Source organism: Drosophila santomea, chromosome 3L, assembly GCF_016746245.2.
Source record: "Drosophila santomea strain STO CAGO 1482 chromosome 3L, Prin_Dsan_1.1, whole genome shotgun sequence".
NCBI lineage: Eukaryota > Metazoa > Arthropoda > Insecta > Diptera > Drosophilidae > Drosophila > Drosophila santomea.
Window position 1 is genome coordinate 10,998,366 of NC_053018.2, and position 21,181 is coordinate 11,019,546.

The window sequence follows — 21,181 nt, forward strand, 5'->3', positions numbered from 1 at the left end:
CAATTAAATCGAGGAGCACACAAAATGCAAATGAAAACATTTAATTGTGTTTGCATACAATTTTCCCATGTCTACAGCGACCACCCACAACGGCAGAAATGAATATTTATTGCCAGCAAAATTTCAAACAAATTAAATAAGTTAGATTGCATTTTAACGGGCAAACACTCGGATCAACACAACAAATAATATATAAAAGTGAGAGAGTTCCTATCTCGATTTCTGATTGAATTGTCACATTTCATATTTTTCCGATGACTTTTTCTATTTTCAGCGTTGCTCTATAAATAAATTATAATATCAGAAATAATTTGTTGCACATTTCGTTTCGGCTTGCCAACCGCAAATACGAATCAATGGCACAAACATTTCGTTCGAGTTCTGTAATATTTTATGAAACACGAAAAAAAAATGGCAACAGAATACAATGCTAAAACTACTATAATAATAATTAAAACAAATAAAAATAGTTGCGGTGAGATAATTCACAGAATTTATGCGGCAAAGTCAAATATGATAATTGCAACTTTCCGAGGAAAATAAATAACAAGTTGAAAGTGGGAGAAAGTGGTTGGTAAATGTATGCCATATTTAAATAAAGCCAAAGCTGATTATAATTGAAATTTGGGTACGTCAAATGGTGCAAAAATAAATCGAATAATTACAAAAATATTTACTGACATTTCATTCCGTAAAATGAGACAAATGTAAAGGTAACTAGTTGAAAAATGTGTGGAAATTTCCAGTTAAATTAAAATACATTTATTGTTTGAAGAGCTGCAGTTTTGAATAGTAATTTTATTGAAAATATTAATATTGCTCAACACAATAAAATTCGTTAGTGGAGATAGGAAAATACTTGTATTAATTTAATTCGTTATAAATTTAAGTAGTTTGCAGTACCTTAAGAAATTAATTAAATTATTCAAAGATCAATACAGCCATTAATTGAACAAAGATTTTTACGACGGCCTTCTTGATGAGTATCTGAAGAATTCCGGGCGATTTTCTAACTGAGTAAACAAACAAGATTTCCAATCTCAAGCTCGCTTCCTGTTCCCATCCCTCAGATTTTCCACTTTCCTCGGCATGGCTGCTGCAAAACTTTATTTCCATAAAGCGGCGAGCATAAAATTAATTTACTAATTGATGAGGCCCTGATCTCAATACGCAAAATACCCCGACGAATTATCATCATCGTCGACAATGCAAACAAGTTGAAATTCAATTACGCGAGCGACGGAGACGACGAAGGCGATGGAGGCGAAGGTTTCGAGGGAATGGGGCTTTGGAGGTGGAAACTGAGAAAAATAATCATAAGGCTGCGAGAAAACAAAGCGAAAAGCGAAAAAGCCGAAATGGAAAGGGAATTGTGAACTGAAGTGGGGCGGTGGATACGAGCTAAAGAGCGATAGCAAATATAAGTAAATAAATAAACCGAATAAACTGAAAATTTATTGAAGAAATACGCGAGTCGCACAAACAAAGGCAGCGCGAATGATGATCAATCGCGTGGTGCTTTCAGAGAGGGGTAAGGGGGTGTACCATATAGGCGACAATACGCAACCAAAATCGGCGACGATGCTGTCGATAAACCGACTTAAATCTCACACCCCGACGACAGCGATGGATGACGCCAATGAAAAAGCGACGACAAACGACGACTTCGACAATTAGAATCCAAGCGTTGCCCTGTTACCCATAAACAGATACAGATGCAGAGAGAAAAAAAATGTATCTGTGTATCTTTATATATATTTATAAAAATCTGTAAAATTTCGACTGCTTTGCTAGGACTTTCATCACCAGAGAAGTGACTCCCACCTTAAGATACATTTGTATAATTATACACTCCATCACTTTCAAGTAAGAACTTTTTTGCGTGTAAAAATCCCAGATACGAAGTCAGCGAGCGCAACTACATCTACGATTTCCCATAAAGATACAGCAACACTTCAAGGTTCCAAATGGGTCCATGTGCATCGAGTGATTTCACAATATTTAATAAATAATTTCATAATGGCTTCGCTGACTTCCATTCCGAAATTCAAATGAAAAAGTCACCGAAAAAGATTTCGTTCCTCTTTGCACATAATTTAATTTTCGATGTTTTTTTTCTTGTCTGCATCTTTTGCTTGTATGTACTCAATTAAAAAGCAAAAGACCAAAGCAGCAGCAAAATGGAAAATTATTCCGAGAATCGTTTGGCGCTAGCTCGATGTTAAAATGGAGAAAAATTAAGAGTTGGGGGAGAGGAAAGCGGAATTTTCCTTATTGGGAGAAATGGAAAAGTTCTGAGTTTAAGATAATGAGGTGGCAAAGGGAATGGTGTGGGATCGCAGGAAGTGGGTGGAATCAACCCCCGATAAGGCAAGAAAACTTTTGAAACTTTTGGCTTTTATTTGTGGGAGCCAGTATTTTATTAACCATAATTACAAGTAATTCTGGGAGTTTTCGCCCATCCTAATAAATTAAGTTACCCATCAAATAATTTATATAATTGTTAAGTTTCATCAAGAAATTTAAAGTCTGTTCTAAAACCATTTCTTATTTTAAGATATTAACCTATAAAAATAATTTACTGAAGTAAAACAGTTTCCAAAAATGTATAGTTTTAAATATCTCTTGACATTATTTAATTATATTTTCATTTTCTAACACTTAAGCATAAACATTTTTTGAACATTCCAATGTTTTTAACAATATATTCTCCACTTAATTGGCTTTGCTTAAAACTACTGTAAGCAATTGCAACATGTTTCGAAAGTATTTTCCCCAGATCTTCCGCCTGCCTGAGATGATTATAATTATAAACCAAGGCAAAAACTTTATTTATCGTTTTCGGTTCACTTAAGGCCTCTTCTCCTAATTCTTTGCTCATCTTTCTCGATTTTCACTTCGATTTCCATCACAATTCAAGAATTGTTGCCAAGTTCCATACAACTAGTTGTGTATTTTCATTTCGGGATGGCCCACAAAAACAATTTGTTTATGAACAAAATGTATTTTCAGGGCGACCGGGGAGGGCGGGAAAATGTATTTTCATTGCGTTTGATATGGGAAATAATTTACAAAATAAATTAAAGCCATCTGGCATTAGCAGATCGTTGGTGGGCGCGTCTTCTTCAGCGGAATGTGATCTATGAGTGGAAAGTTCCAGTGGCAAAAACCGAAACTAAACTCGAGAAAAACGCTTCCGCCATCGCTGAGCGGTTGCCAATTAAATTCCGGGCACATCGTTTAGTTAATTAAGCCATCTCAATCAGGGAGACTCAAAACTCTGCGACAGTCTCTGAGACATTCGCCGAGTGACAGCGAAAGAACAACAATAATACGAGTAGTAATGCGGAGAAAAGGCATTCGCATGCCATAAATTAAAGAACAAATTATGTAAATCGCACATAAAGCAGGCGAAAGGGGGGAGGGAGAAGGGGGGAACAGACAACCCACAACGATGACGACAAGAAGTCACCCACAACCCACAACCCACAACTGCAATTGCAATTGCGGAATTAACTGCACTTGGCAGTAGCTGAAGGGGGCGGGGCAGTGGCAATACTCGGATGGCAGGCAAATTAAAAACCCAATGACGGCACAAAATCATAAACAAAGCAGTTGAACAGTTGAGCTCAACTGCTCAGAGTTAAGCAGTTGAGGAGTTGAGGAGCAGCCAAGTGGAGGGGAGGAGTTTCCAAGTGCCACAGACAGAGGCCATCTTCCGATGGCATAAAAGGTACAAAAGTAGCGAAACAAAGACACCCTTGGGAATATAAATTCAGCGAGGCTTTACATTTAAAAGTCACTTCATAAACTCTAAAACCCAACATACCCGGCAGCAGTGAGGTACATTTTGTAGGGAGTAGTATGGGCGACAGACTGAGCTTTCACTTTGCCGGCGACAATTAATGTGATTATGTTAATTAATTGCCTTGATTAAATATCAAAGCATTGGACAACTGACGCTTGACGCAGCAATGAAACAATTTCTATTTGCAATGTATTACCTAATGAGTGGAAATCCGTTTTATAAGCCATCGGAATCCGGATTGTTCTTAACCTTTTAGATTGCAAATAGGTCTTAATAGATTTAAAACATCTGGGGGCAATTTTAATATTATTTACAATTTCTAGTTGGATTGGAACATATGTATGTATGTATACATCACGTACAGCTCACTTAAGCTGGTATAATGTTTCATAACTTTTAATATGCTGTTTATTAATCCGTGTATTGTTTAAATTAATACCAACCCCATAATATGTTTTGATAATCTCTCATAGGACCCTTTACATTCACCCTCACTATCACGCTGCTCTTCAACCATATAATTTACCATGGCAAATGAACAAATTTTCAATTCACTGTCCTTCCACGGAGTTTATTAAATACATATATCCATAAATAACGATGCCGGAACAACAATGCCCGCCGGCTTCATATGCGTAACCCCCAAAACGAGCCTCATAAATGGCAATAAATGTCGTGGCACTTAAGGGTTAAAAACTCGACTCGAAAACACCCAAAGAACTATAGTACAGAGTTCAAATCAAAAGAGCAGATTGCCAAACGGCCCAGCGGGTGATCGGCGCAAGAAAAAAAAAAAAAAGGCATTAGAAATACCCCCTAAACTCCAGCTGTTGTTCTTCGCCTCGTTTAGTTTGCTGGCTGTTTATGTTAAACATGCACTTTCGATTTGGCATATAATTTTTTAATACTGCCAAAAGATCGTTCCGTTTTGCGGGGTGGAGGGCGCCGCCACCCGCTGTTTTGTTTGGGTGACAAAAATGTCAAATGACTGTACACAGGGAGAAATATCACAGCATTGCCATTACAGTTTATCTGGGATAAAAGAAGCTTATATTTCCCATTCATTATATTTTGCATAAAATTATCTAACGTTTTTTGTGCATGCACTCAAATTTTCTTCCAAACTCAGTTGGATGGCACTTTTATAAACGAACTAATCACTTTTTTCCGAGTACAAAAATGTTTATAAACAAAAGAAGAAGCGAAAAGTTTGCTGGCTTGAGGTTAAAGCTAATGCTGATGCCAGCGAAACGTCCTCCCGGATCGTCAGCTGCTGTCAAGGTGCGAGGAGACATCTACTTAGCTCCTGTCAGACATTTTCATATTCATGAGGCTCCATCTCCAGCTTCTCCTCCTTCTTCGCCTCCACCTCCACCTCCATCTCAATCTCCGGTTCCTTTCTCCGGCTGTAATCCCAGCTTCTCGCATTCGCCTCGCCCGATTCTCGAACATTTTTCCACTGTCTCTGGATGACGGGAACGGGCAGATTGTGCACGTGTCAATTGAAATGAATGTCGCCTGGCGTCCCGCAGTCGCTGTCCTCGTCATCTCAGCTCCCCCTTCTCATTCCATCTCCTTCCGTTCCGAATCCCTCCCTCAGAGTCACCCACTCCAGTCCGCGGAACAACTGCGTATGACTAATCTTTGACGGTGGCTTTTGTTGTCGTCATCGTCTTTGCCATCGAAATTGTCAAGAAACAAAAGGCAGTTGTTTGTGCTGAGGTGGATGTGGGAGTCGCCCTTTGTATGCTCGGCTGGAAAGTACCCTCTAACGAGAGTGTCACCAAAATAGCTAAATTTTCATCTTCACATGGAATTCCTAATTAGTTCATTACTTATTTAATGCATTTACAAAGGTGTGCCTCAGTAAAGGTATGTACTTGTGAGTAGGAATGATTTTTTAAAAAGGGTCTGAAAAAATATATATAAATATTTAAAACGACTAATGATATACCCTTTCATCCATTATAGAGGTATAACATTATAGATGCATGTATATTTGATCTATCTTCAACATATGTATATCTAGCATACTTCAAGTGTAATGAATATGGCTAACAATGATTTTATATGACAATGGAGTTATATTACAGAAAAATGCGCCTTTCAAATTGGTTCTCAAAATATGTTAGCTTATTTGCATAAAAGTTTCCCCACCTAATCATATGTAATACGTATGTTGACATATTACACCCGACTGCCAAACCGCCAAGCACTCAAATACAAACCCTTTCAGCTCCTTCAATGATAAGCTCCTTCCCAGCTGCATTTTTGCTCTCGATTCAATATAACCCGAATCCATTTCCCAAACCTTTGAAGCCCTTCGAGATACAAATACGTACTTTCTCCACATGCACTTGGGCATCTATTGACTGGGAGTGCAGCATGTCACAATGGAAGCCCAGCCACCGGAGAATCATTTGGCATGCTAAAGGCAAATCGCAAATCCCAAATACCAAAAACCGAAACCAAAACCAAACCGAAACCGACACTGAAACCGAAAAATACAAATACACGACGACGAGTGGAGAGCGCAGAGAGAAGAGAGAAAAATTGCGTAGCAGTCGAGCATTAAACCCCTAAAGACACCCTTAAGCACCCTCAAGTATTTACATTTGAATTTCACACAAATAAACTCGTCGACTGCCAGTCGATGTAGATTCCTACCCATCAGCCGTCCATGGCATCCCATCCCATCCCATCCCATCCCATGGTATCCCATCCCATGGCATGGCCCCGTTTGATTTTTTCCTTGCATTTCTGGTCTGACGGCACGGCATCCCTTTTTCGTATTTCGGCATCAAAATTAATAATAACAATAAATTGAAAATGGCAGACCGGCAGAGCGAGTGGGTGCCAGGGGGTGGAACGGGAAGCCGACTTATAACCAGGAGGTATTGTACCATTTTACGAGTGCATGCAACAGATAAGGAAGGAATTGTAGTAGTTCTTACAACTTTCAATATGCAAGCGTGTCAGCAAAAACTCATTAAAACGTTAATAAATATGAGGGGTGGTAGCAAACTTTGAGCTTTACTTTTAATCTCTAAGACAGCTAGATGATTTTGTATGTATTTCAATATGAATAATTTACAGAGACCACAGAACGAAGTCAAATCTGAACTCATTTTTAATTATATATTTTATTTAAATTTCACTTTGGTTTATAAATATTATGAGGTTCCAATCCAATCTCTGTTTAACTGGTATTTTTGTTAAAAGTTAAGTTTAGCCCTATTTGTGTGACCCCTGCTGTGCATATCTATTCTGCCCGACTGTCTGTCAACATTTCGCTGCGACCGTGAGTGTGTGTGGTGCTGGTGGTTGACGGCTTTTTCGGTTTCCATTGCAATTGCATTTTCAGCACACAAAGTGGGGTGAGTGGAGTGGAGGGGAGGTGGGAAGTGGGCTGGGAAGTGGGGTGAGGTGGCTGGCTCATACTTCCATTTGACACTTGGCCAGCGTGTTGCCATTTATGCTTTTCCATATTGATTTTCCAAACCGCCCCGTCTCTCTTCCTCCTGGCTACCCGTCTTTGTCCGAAGTGCTTGTGTATTGAATTCCAAATGAATCGATTAGCCACGTTGCCTTCACTTAGCCCATTGATTTGCCATCGTTGTTGTCGCTTTTGTTGTGCTATGCTGTTCTCTTTTCCATTTCCACATCCACATCCACTTCCACATCCACTTCCTCTTCCTCCCTGGCACTCTTACCCCTGATTGTTGTTTGCTTTGCCTTGCATTTAATTAACTTTTATGAGCATTTCCCATCTCTGAATGGCAACAGTACTTGGCTGAATTACCTGAGATGTGAGCTACTTCGAGTGCGACTGCCCCATCGATTTGATAAATCGGTGGTTTATTCAGTGGATTATTACACCAAAATTAAATAGTTATGGGGGTCAATTTACTGGGTTAGGAGAGCACCTCTTCTCAAAAGGGTTTGAGTTTAGTAATCAGTTAATTCGATTGTCAAAGATCACATTCAGCATTTATATAAAAGCATTAACCTTTTAATACCTCTATATTCATTCAGAATGGCTCAATAAACTAATATTTTCTAAGCATTGTGGTTGTGGCAGAAAAGCAATCCTTAGATAAGAGAACTAATATTTAAGCTTTATTTGAATACATCTAATTTTCTATAGAATAATTTTGCAATAATGTTATCTCAAATACACAAAGATCTTGGATAGCACATGTCACAATTATAAGCAAGTGCCCCGTTGCTAATCAAACTTGATCAAACACAATTTTAACAAACTGCTGCCCAAACCGTTGGCCAATTAAGACTCATTTCAATTTGCAAACGATTCCAACTGGCGCAGCACAAGGACTCAAGTATCTGCTACCCTATAGCATTTCCTCAAGGACGACAATTTGAAACAATTTCCTTTCATTATGCCTTCCAATTTTCCCTCGCTGACTTTCAACACTTTTAATTTGCTTAGGCTGCCGGCAGTCACTCAGGCAGTCGGCAGTCAGGAGGCTGGCACAAATCGCATCGTTCAGCAGATCGCCTCGAGCTCCCTTTTCGAAGCAGCGATTTCTCGGGGTTTGTTGCGGATTTGGTTGGCAAATTTTATTAGCCTGTCCTGGGGGCTCGACTCGCAACGAGCAGGGCTCAAGGATAACCGTGGCCAGGCGCTCAGCAAAGCCAGAACCTAAACGGATCTGGACGGGCGGCGAAGCGGGAAACCAACCCCGCCATACGAACAACATCCGCACCACCATCGCCAACACAACCACCATTGCCACCACCGTATCACCACCACAGGGCTCAGTGAGTGGTTTGACATTTGTGCTGACGCGCGAACGTATGCACACAAGGATGTGGACCACGGCGATAAGAGGGATGGGTTTCGGGAAGAGTGATGAGGATGTGCACGGAGCAAAACGATTCATTAGTTTGAAATATTTGCTTCCCTGCCAAGTTAATTACCTAATTACCCCATTCAAAGTGTTCAGAATAAGCCACATTTGCGATTGCAAGGCAACACTTGTAGTATTAGTGTGACCAGGTGTACAAATGATTCAAATTATAATGTTTGTGTAATGATCTATTTTCTCTAGAGCGGTATACATACATTTTACTTATACAGCAGTGTGCCTTTAAGCAGAAGTAGACTGCTGCCTTAATCTCAACCAAACATTTAAACGAGGACAATTTTTCTTTCTGTGCCAAGATGTAGATGTTAAGTCTGAGGGATTGATGCCTCGCCAGGGTTGGAAGTTGCGCCGATAATCTCGATAATGAAGTGACTTCGCCTGCATGGTCATGCATCCTGTTTGGCTTCCTTGTTTATCTCTCTCCGTCTGCGCTTCGATATCCGGCTGGCATTCAGCATCCAGCATTCAGCATCCCAGGATCCAGGACTCAGCATTCCGGATTCAGTTGGCAAACCCTTAAGTGGTGGGTTTTTTTATTCGTGCCCGGTATTTACTTGCCTCTCTACCTCTTGCAAACGCAGACTTTTGACCATTTTGCACGGAAATTGAATTTAAATTGGACGTTTTTAACCCCGGCGTGCGATAATCTCAAGTCAATACACAGAAATCTACATGAGACTGGGACCGTGGGTAAGACGGCTACCGAATGCGAGACCCTGACAAAAGGTATTGCGTAATACCCGGGCAACTTCTCCGCCCTGCGACTTATCCTCCGTGGCAAATGTTCTTTTCAAATTCTATTAGCAAACAAATTTACTGAAAACCAAACACAAGAACCCCGAAAGAGGGTTGCTGGGAGGTTGGGAGGGAGGTTTTCTCGGGTCTCTCGGTTAGGTAAGACCATGACATACAACACGTTATTTGGTGTAGATAAATGAGACAATTGTTCCATCTAATTATCTGATAATGCCAGCGATTTCAATGATAATGAAGCGATCTCACCGCGTAGCAATGTCGAGCGAAGCCGAACGAACAATGGGAAAGGCAAACAGCCCTTTTGGTTTTGGGTTAGGGAATTCTTCGAAAGATTCCAATCCAAATGTTTGTTTAGACAGAATTGGTTATGAATAGAGCTTTGAGCAAGGCATGAAGTTGCGATGAATTGGCTTAAGTGAGATGGATCCAGGATCGCTAACTTTACAAATTGGTTGATAGATTATTATTTATGACTCGGAAGAATAGGTAGGTACATGCTTGATCACTTAAAACTGATTTAAGGGTTTGCATTAAATACATATTTTTAAAGAATTATTAAAACCAATTTATTTGTAGTTTTTCATCAAGTTAATGTTATATTTTAACTAGGTGCCTAAAATATATTATCATATATTAAATTTTTGTTACCTAATTTGAAGTATGAAGGTCTTCTACTGCCACGAAAAGTGTGCACAGCTTTTAATATCAATAAGGATTACATTTTGAACTATGCTTTCTTTATTTTGCTGAAGTGCATTTTACAGGGTATTTTCATATGTTCTTTGTTGAAAGTGGGTATCTCGTCGCCTCTTGAATACTAATTCCCTTTCACGTCCACCGAGTTTGCTTATTGCTTTTCATATTTTTTGTTGGTCCTTCGTTTTTGTGTTTGTTTTTGTCCATTTTTTTAGCTTTTGCGTTTTGCGTGTTTAACCCTTTGAGGTTACATTTGGCGTGTGTTCGGGGACACCCCACACCCCCCGACTACTGGCAAAAAAGGTTCGTATTTGGTATACGCACCATAAAAAGTAAGCGAAAAAAGCGGAAAAGGATTTCTTCGACAACAAAACAAGCGAAACCGATGAAAAGTAAAAGGCCAAATAAAAATATATGAATTTCTAGGTATATACATAAGTAAATGGCCATGCGTTTATATACGTTTGCACACATACATATATCCTCGTTCATTTCTTTTTTTTTTTTTTGGTATATTTAATCGCAAACGATGACGCAAAAAGAGTTCAAAGAAGGCAGGCATTATGAACCCCGAAGTAACCCCAACACCAAAACCAAAACCAAAACCATAACCAGACAAGGGGCTGCTGGCCAAAAGATGCTGGAAGCTGGAAAGGGGTGGAAGGAGGTCTCGAAGGGGTGTGCACAACCCACACCTCACCTCACCGAGGACATTTAACCCTTACACAGTCGGGCAAACATGTGCGTCGCAGGGAAGTTATTATTGTGATTATGATGATTGCCGTTCAAATAATTTCGAGTTTGAGCTTTGACTTGAAAGAGATTCCGTTTGGCTGCCATGATCTACCCCCTCTCGACTTGCCATCATCATGCAAATGACTCAATGAATGGGAAGTACATATAAAACCGACCTCTGAGCCGGAAGTTGTTGTTCAGGTAGTCAAACAAGGATGTTCCTTCGATAAGACACCCTGTTTTGATCGCCGACGAGAGCGCAACAGGATGTACATTAGGAACCGCTAAGAGTCCAATAAAACGCTACCCGGGGGAGATCGAAAATAGAAAGAAGAAAGGCCGAGGGAAGAAAGAAGTGAGGGAAAGTAGTAAAGCCACCACCGAAGATAAAAATATAGGTGCACTAAGAAGAAGCCGAATGGATATACCTAAATGTGAACAATCGGTTTGCAATGTAAAGGTTTTTGCCTGCAGAAATCTAAGTCCGTCACTGGGAATAAAATTGGAAGGAACTTATTTGCAGTATTTAGAATTCTATTTATTTGTATACAGAATTGCACTTAAATATAGAAATGGTTGTAATCTATGTGTTGGACAACTTATAGTATCCACTAACATCTCAACTTTCATTATTACATACAACATATGTATCAGCACTAAATCATTTGAAACTATTAATGGGCATCTAATATAATGAAATTATGGAAATCCCACGATCAAATCAAGTAATACAAATAATTTCCCTTAATCTTGAAATTAGTACCCATTTTTCGCGGTGTAGATAGGATCATTCCCCACTAAAACCGAACCGCACAGGGGCATCGGTAGTTCGTAGGCATGTGAAGAGGCTCGAAGGCCTTTTGTCAACCGGGGAACAACAGAAGCCTCGAGTAGGCACAACTGCGTCACCGTCAAGAGTTGGCTAGACAGGATAAGCAGGAGCTGCAGGAGCAGAGGACCGAGGACCGAGGGCCGAGAGCCGAGGGTCGAGGGCAGGAGGACTAAGGACACTGAAAGGCAGTCAACAAACGGCAGACAAAACAGACAATTATCGGGCCACGCAGTCATGACACTTATATCATGTGTGTAAAGCGATATTCCAGGCCATCGAGAACATCGATGGAGTGGACTTGAATGGAGTGGAGCGTGCTCTCTTTGTTCCGCGAGTGTACGAGTATCTGTGAAACTGGCTCTTAATTCCTGTCTATATCCGTAGCTGTATCTGTATTTGTAGCTGTAGCTGTATCTCCACAAGCTGTGTTTGTATCTCCATCTGTGTATTTGTGGCGTATCCTTGACATTCGCCGTCATTCCGCCTGAGGAGCTGCGAATTCTTTGCGCCCAGAGCTTCTCGTTTGGTGAGTGGTGCGGTTTATTGGTTTGTAATAAGCTCTTTGAAGTGTTTAATTGAAGCTTTTGTTAAGCAATTAGACGGCAAAGTGAAGTCGCGCCGAGGTGTTGCCGCCTATTGGTAATTGCCCAACCTAAGTGCTATCTCCGTTTATTATGATGAAAGATAACGTTTTATCGGTGCTGGGGGAGAACTTCACGAAGCGATGTGGAAAATTGGGATAGGGGTGAACTGATTTTTACCTAACCCAGCCAGCCAGACAGCAGCATTTCCATCGCATACTCACTCACCTTCCCTCTCCTTAAATATTATTTATTGTAGCCGCATTTTATTTTTGTGTACCTATGGAATGTAAGCAGACAGCCGATTGCATTCGAGCATCTTCCACTGCAACGGCGGCGACAGCTTGTTTTGTGCCAGCCGACACAGAGATACAAAGATACAAAGATACACGGATACCCAGAAAAATGCCCAGATACAGATACATTAGCTCGTAGGCAAGCAGTTGGGTAGTCACTCAGATTCAGATTTCGATTTCGATTCCGAATCCGAATACAAATACGAAAGCGTTTCAGCGTCGCATGCAAACGCAAAAACAAAACAAAATGGAATTATCATTGACCGCCGATCATGATCATCATCGCGATGGAATACAAACACCATCGTCATCTGTCTCTATCTGTATCTGTATCTGTATCTGTATCTGTATCTGTATCTGTGTGCGCCTTGGAGGCAATCTGCTCTACTATATCCATCTGCCCTGATATGATCGCAAACTGACTGATCTATTTGGGCGATGACTGCGTGAGTGGATTATTCTGTGACGGCGGTGATTTTTGAAGGTGGGAACTTAGGGTTTGTTTGGATTACCTTCATTAGATGACAAAGAAGGATCACTCACCGTATAATTTGGAAAAAAGGCGGTTAAGTGCGTTTTCTGTATAATTTGGTCCAAGTTGTTCACTTAAAATTAATAGTGGTGCTCGACTGTTTATTCAATTTTATTAAAATTAATAGTAGCAGACTTAAATTTCAGTAAATAGTTCAACTTTTTTAATCAGTTTTTTATAAATTTATTGCTAATTAAATGCATACCAAGGTATACTATCAGTTTAAAATGGTCAGTGTAAAGTGCTTATGTATTGAATAAATTCAATTTATGGATTAAATGGCTCTTATGATCTCCCATTTCTTTTATTCTGATCCCAGATAAATTGTACCATCTCTAACTTCGGTTTTCCCATCACCACACATTTTTCCGAAGGAATTTTCCTCTCTGTTTGTTGTTGCTGCCGCTGTGTTGTACTTGATTGTGGCATAATTTCTCGCTCGCCTCCATTTATACAATCCCTCACTGTCCGTCTCTATCGCTCCCCTAGCCCCTAGCCCCATCCCCCTCGCACTCGCCACAACCAAGTGCAACGCATAAATTTTTTATTTGTTTGGTATTCATCTTATTTCGTTTAATGTATTTTTATTTTCAGATTTTTTGTTGGCCTGTGTTTTCCATATTTTTTTGTTCAGCTTGTTTGGTGTTTTTAAGGTAATTTTGTTGGCGAAGAGGGCCAGTTGTTGTTGTTGTTGTTTTTGGTGTTGTTGTTATTGGTGTTGTTGTTGTTATTGCGCATAAGTATTTTGTGTGTTAATTTGTTCGTCGTTGGTGTGGTTGACGGGTTGGTTCAGTCATTCAACTATATAAAGTATTGTCGTTCCTTCTTCCTCTCATTTATTATTCGTTTCGTTTCGATTTCGTTTATGTACATTGTACAACGCACTTTTCACGTTGCTGTCGTTGCTTTTGTTGTTGCTGTTTCGGTTGTTCGTTGTTGGTTGTTTGTTTGTTGTCGATCGTTGTTTTTATTTATCGCTCTTGTTGTTGCGCTTTTGAAGCGTGGGCATGTGGCATCCACTTTTGTTGTAATTGCGTCGGGTAACTGCATGAATAATTATTAAGTTATTCGAGGAGGGTCATAAAATAGGGGGTATGCAGAAGTACTGCACTCACCCCAAAATTTATGGGATTTCTCCCTGATATCCGACTTATTTTTAAACGTGCTCAATCATTTCTTGAGGGGGCCGCCTTATTAATCGACAAACAAAATAGGGTCTTCTGAGGAAATGCATTCTAAAATGCAACTTAAAGCAAATACAAAATGTATTTCAAATGTAATATTATTTTTCCTTAATCGTATATTGTTTGCTACTTTAATTTGTTGAATTCACCTGACTTTTTTTTGTTCATTTCAAGTTATGCTCATTTCCATAATTCCTTTTCAAAATTTGTATTCAGCATTTGCTTACAATAGCATTAAAATTCAATTACTTGCAACCACCACAAATTTCCTGAAATTCGATCTTGTGGCGCAAACTGAAAAATTAAATCTTCAAAGTAATCCAATTTCCAATCTCCTAATATTTCATCTCGCTGCCGAAACTCCAAAATCAATTTTAATCTCTAATAAAACCCAATTTAACACTATTAAGCCAGCCTGCAGGAAAAACCCAAGCCAATTGCTGTTTTCAGTGGCTTTAATTAGGCTTATTAATAGAGAAGTTATACGCCCGGTGTTAAGCCACCATTGCCGTATCAATTTACCGCACAGGGAAAAGGCAAAAAACAAAAACCAAAAAAAAAAATACATCCAGAAAACTCCAGAAGTTGTAACGCTTACAAAAAAAAGAAAAGAATAGAGAGCGGGAAAGAGGAAAAACATTTTCATTCATTCCAAATGCGAGAACAGGAATCGAGAGAGCTAAATAGAAATTCCGATGGTGGAAGCCATCATCATCATCATCACCAACGCCATCGCCATCGCTATCGCCTTGTGGCTCATCCTCATCCACTTCTCGGATGTCTTGAGGCTTCTTTTTCGGGCTCTTTTCGCTCGGCGGCGTTGTGATATTTATGTTTTCATCAAAAGAGCAGGCGAACAATCAAAATGCGCTGCACTCGACTCCAGAGCAGGGACCCAATGAAAAACACACCGATGCAGATGCAGATACAGATACAGATGCAGATGCAGATACGGATACGGGTGCGGGTTTGGGTTCGAGTTCGAGTTGGGTATTACTACAGCTGCAGGTACAGATACAGATACTTCTGCTGCAGCTACAGATACAACCACAGATACAGATGCAAGTGAACTGAGCTAAGGTGAAGTGAAGAAACTACAGGCAGACAGACGGCAGCAGGCAGCGCTTTAACCTCATATTTATCCAACAGATACTTATAGCGGAGCGCAAAAAAGCAAGCAGCGACAAAAGAAATGAAGGCCCCTCAGTCCCCACCAAAGTCCCCACAACACTGAACACAATCCAAACACACTTCTTTGCATTAATTTGTTATTAAACTAAACAATCATTTTATGTCATACGATAACCATTAAAACAGTAATTATATTTTTGTTTTAAATTTTACCATTCATACATTATGAATTTAAAATGATTTAATATGTGATTTAATAAATTACCGCTTGATTGACTTAATTTTGAAGAAATTATAATATTATGAAATTTGATTTTAAAAAATATGATTTTTTATATTTCAACAGTTATCACAAGTTTTATTTTGGTAGTAGAAATAAATAAAAAAAAATTTTTTTTTAGAGCTTGAAATTAAACTAAACTTCATTCCGTTCTTAATTCGAATTTCAAAGTTAAAGGATTAAAAGTACATATTTTTCATTGCTGACCTCGATAAATTTAAAATATATATGAAGAACACAGATCGAGGGGAATACGATTTTAATAAATTTAAATAATTTACGGTGCACCCGAAACAAAAAGAAAATACCCAAAGAGACAGTGGGAAAGAAGGGGCGAGGGAGGGCAGGAGGGAGCGAGGCAAGTACAGGCAAGAAAACAAATTTCAATAAAATATTATTACGCTTACGTTTATCGAACGCAGGCAGCGAGCGAGCGAGTGAGTGAGTGAGTACGGGCATGGGTACGAGTACGAGTATCTTGCAGATACTCAGATACACGTCCGCACTCATTGTGCGAGCTGCTCGACGTCGTCGGAATTCCGATGGCGATGATGAGGTTGCCGCCGATCCGATGGAGAGGATGATGAGGTTCGGCTCAGTTCAGTTCAGTTCGGTTCGGTTTCGGTCGCCAAGCGTTATAAATAAACCATATCCATCAATTGCTTAACTCAAAACAGCGCTAAAAGATACAAAAGCGATACAATAGCAGCAGCAGCAGCAACAACAACAGCAGCGGCCGCAGCGCCACATATAAAGATACAAATACAGATTCAGATACAGATACATTTGCCCGATCCCAAAACGAAACCCAAATAAAAACAAAAACCCGAGCAGCGCAGAGCAAAGGAAAAAAATCATAAACGAAACCGAGCAAAGAGCGAGAGGAAAAAATAAAAAAAAAAGCGAAATAATAAAAATAAAAACGCCAAGAAAATCGTCAGCGTCGACTGATAAAATGCATGAAAACCAGTGGAGGGGGAGGCGTGGGGGGTGGAGGGCTGGCTAAATCTCGAAGTATCTGCCGGCAAAGAGCCACCCAAGCCGCCCCCTTCGCCGACGCCCCTGCTGGCAACCAAGTTCCTCCTTGATTTTTCCTCTTTCTCTGCCTTTTTCCTCGCATTTATGCTGCTCTCGTGAAAAAAGGAGAGCCCAGCGTTTGGAGGGCTGTCCAGGGGCGCCCGAACAGGAGGGGACCGCAGGGGCTAGAGTGGCCCAAGGGGGGAAAGGGGGGAAAGGGGGGTTGAGGGTAGGTGGGAGCGGTGAAGACGTCGTCGTTGTCGTTGCCTTTCTTTCACTTTGTGTGGCAGCCAGCCAAGCACTCAGCATAATTTTGCACGCTCTTTTTCTCCTACGTTTTTCGCTGATTATTTTCTGCAGACCCCAAAAGGGGGAAGGGGGCTGGGGGGTCTTGGCGGGGGCGAGTGCGGGGGTACCGACCTGCACGTGGAAAGGTGTCTGCTTTAGACCCAAACCATCCATAACAAAAAGCAACAAAAGCAGCCAGCAAAGTTCATCGTTTACTGCCGCTGCTTTTGGCTTTATGTTTTTTTTTTCGGTTTTGTGGGTGCTTTCTTGCTACCCTACAATTAGTTAGCTCTCAAGCTTAAATGCAAATGTTTCAATTGGCCATTGTATAAATATACTCAATAATTATATACAATTTTACCTATGTGCTCTATAAAATATATATGCTTTGTTGTGATCCTTAATTTTTTGTTTACATTATACATATATCTTAAAATATTATTATTTAAACTCATATCCTTAAGCAATGTGATATCACTATTTTTTTAGTTATTAAGTGTTATCATTAAGTGTTTGTAATAAACATGTTTCCTTCAACTGATAATGCAGTTCCTGTATTCAATTTGAATTCGGAATTGGGCGCACAACTTCCTTTTTACGCAGCACGCTTTTTTCGCCCCTTCAAAGAGTTCGAGTATAATCGCTTTATAAGTGTATTTCGAGTTTCGCCCTTCAGCTTTTCATTTCGGTTTTTATTTTCTTTCTTTCTGGCTTTGCCTTTGCACGCATTTTACTAGCGTTCGCTTTTCCGCCCAGCCACCCCCCGGCAGCAACAACAACAACAGCAACAACAGCAACAGCAGCAGCAGTTGTAGCTGCAAAACAACAGTTACAACAGCAGTTGACGATGCTGCGCTATCTCTGTCGCACCCCATATGACGCTCTCTTTCACTCGCTCACAAATGCGCAACATATTTGCCGACTGACCGACGCAGCGACAAACAGACACTTGTGCCGCCCCCTCCCCTGTCCACCAACTTTCCACCCCTCCCCTCCTTCCCCACTCCGCTACGCGACCATTTCCCTACTTTCCACCTGCCCCCCTCTTCCACACAGCCCCCCCTACCCCACCCCCCACTTTTTTTGCTATCGTCTGCTGCTTTGCTATTTCTCTTTTTTTCACTACTATTTTCACGCTGCTGCTGTTGCTGCTGCTGCAGTCGCTGATGTTGCTGCTGCTGCTGCTGCTGCGATGTTGCTGCTGCGCTGGCTACATAATTGATTTTAGTGCTGCACTCGTCCAAATGCGTTGCATTCTGCTGCTGCTGCTGTTGCTGCTTCTGCTGGCGTCGCTGCTCCCGTTGGCAGTTACTTTCAACGTAATCTCAACATTTGTTGTTGATGTTGCTGCTGTTGCTGTTGCTGCTGCAAGTGTGGTTGCTGCTGTTGTTGCTGCAAGTGTTGTTGCTGCTGGCTTTGGTGTTGCTGTTGCTAATGTTGTTGCTGCTTTGAGTGTTGCTGCTGCTGCGAGTTCTTCTTCCAGCAGCAACATCAGCTTCCTAACTCCCCCTGGGGGCAAGCTCCACCCCACCGCAGTGCCCCCCGCCTCCCCCCTGGAATCCAACAACTGGTGGCAGCGCTTTCGTCGCTTGCTTTTGCTTTTGTTGCTGTTGCTGTTGCTGCTGGTTTGGGTTTTTGGTTTTTGTGAAAACCAGATTTTTGTCGTTTTATGCATTAAATTGTTTTTACAGCCGCTTTTGGCAGCCAGAACAGGGTGATACGTAAGCCAGTTATACTGACAACTTCGATGACAATTTAGATTTATGCGGTTTTAATGCATTTAAGCAAGCACCCAGAGTCATTAGTTATCGACATGTTTATTTAAAATGATTCGAACATATTTCACATATTTTATGGGCATCCTGATTGGACCGACCAATAGAGCCAAAATAAAATTAAAATCATTATTAAGTAGAATTTATTTCTAAAATATGTTATTTATGTATATTTATATTTCCATGAAATTATAAAGCAAGATTGCAATAAGCACCACAGAAGGACTTAAATTTATAAAAGCATTTTAATTAGAATGCTTTTATTCCGATTTTCAAACTCTGGAACATTCCGGAATCAACCTTAATGCACAAACCTTGTGGTGAACCTTTAACCTCGCCATTAGCTAATAGTCCTGCCCACCCCCACACATCCCGGGACACCCTGTATGTGGTGCACAGTGCTCTGGTCTGCGTCGTCGTCACAGCAAAAGTAACAGGAATAGGAACAGGCACAGGAACCAACACACAACACACAACACACACACACAGTGGGTGGGGTAGAGCGAGGGGGGGAGGTGTGCCATTGTGAGGGGGAGGAACGACGAAACAAGCCAACAACCAACGCATTTACACAGATACAGATGCGGATACAGATACAGATACTGGCAGGATGAGGGAAATGCAGGGCAAGGAGTACAGGGTGGGGAAAACGGGGTCGGAGGAAAAGGCAGAGGACCGGCAACCGGGTACCGGGTACCGAGCAACAAACAGACCCATTGTCCCTCCACCACCCCCACCACCCTCACCATCACCCTCGGCGGCAGCAGCAGCGGCAGCAACATCGGCACATCAGTAACAGCAGCATCACAGCAGCAGCAACAGCAGCAAGCGATGACGACGGCCTACAACGCTGTACACTTCCTTTTACACACCGTGCAAACGCACACTCATGAGCACAGTAGTCCCTCGAATGTTCGACCCTTAACCATCGGACTCTTAAAGTGCAGTTTTCTGTACGAAAGGGCTTTAGAAGCATTATACATTTTAGTATTTCCAAAACATTTTATACTTTACAACGGATAAATTTAAAATAATTCAAAAAATTTATATATATGTACGTAGTAGTATTTAAATATTAAATACGTTGAAGGGTAAAAAATGTTTGGAGACATGATAAAAATATGTAGAAAAAATCTACATTTTCTGGTGGATATGCTCAGTGAACAAATGTATTAAGAAACATTATAATATTATATTATATTTAAACGCTAAATAAATAAATAGAAATAATTCTCTTTTAAAAATATGAACCGCTATAATGTCCAATGACGAGTGACCACTGTACAGTCACACAGGGATTTTAGCCACTCGTGTGTGAATGTGAGGCCTGAACTCAAACCCAAGCCCAAACTCAACCTAAACTCAAACCCAAACCCGAACCCAAACACAAACCCATAAGCATAACCCAATGAAGCAGCCTCTGCCAACGGAGCAACATCATCATTACTTCCATCATCATCGTCGTCAGTGCACAACTGTCGGCGTTTGTTGTTGCCTGGTACTCGAGCCAGAAAAAAGGACTTCCTTTCGCACAGGACCTCGCTAGCCCTCTCGCTCAATCCACGGGCGTTTCATGGGAATTATGACAAGGACTGCCAAAAATCGAGGCAGAACATGTTAAATAAAATAAAACATAATTTTATGCCAGAGAGCAACAAACACATTAACACGGTCGTCGCAGCGCAGTCGTCGTGGTCGTCGCCGTCACCGTCGCCGTCGCCGTCGGCGTCGACGTCATCAATAAATCGCGACCCCAACGAACCACCCACAAAACACCCAGCCACCCAACCACCCACTGGAACCACCTTCTTACTCCGCACCCGAATATTGTGTGCCCACCTCAAACATTATACAAAAGCTTACAAGCCACGCATACAAACGAACTGTCTTCGCTCTCTCTCTCTCTCCCCCTCTCTTACTCACTCTCTCTCTTTCACTTCGGCTCATGCTGTCACTTTCTCGCCGCATAGCGCCCTCCCTTTCTGGCTCTCTCGTGCTGTGCTCGTTTGTGTTTTGAAAATTTAATCTCGATATGGCAACAAATATGCTACAATTTCATTGAGATGAACACCCGATACCAGAAAGCCGACGAGAGTTTCTCACGCTGTGCCAAGCAGCGACGTCGACGGCGAAAGAGATGGGTATATGCGAGGCGAAAGAGATGGCACGAGGGCCCGAGCCCAGAAGCGTAGTAAATACACTACTACATTTTTCTGTGCTAATTGAGTGATAAATTGGGAGTGGATTTTGGCCCAGAGAGAGAGAGAGAGAAAGAGAGCGTGAGAGAGGAGAGTGGGTGGGTGTGTGTGTGTGTGTGTTTGCGTGTGTGGGCAATTGATATGCTCAGATTAAATTGTTAAATGTTTTTTATTCGGGTAATT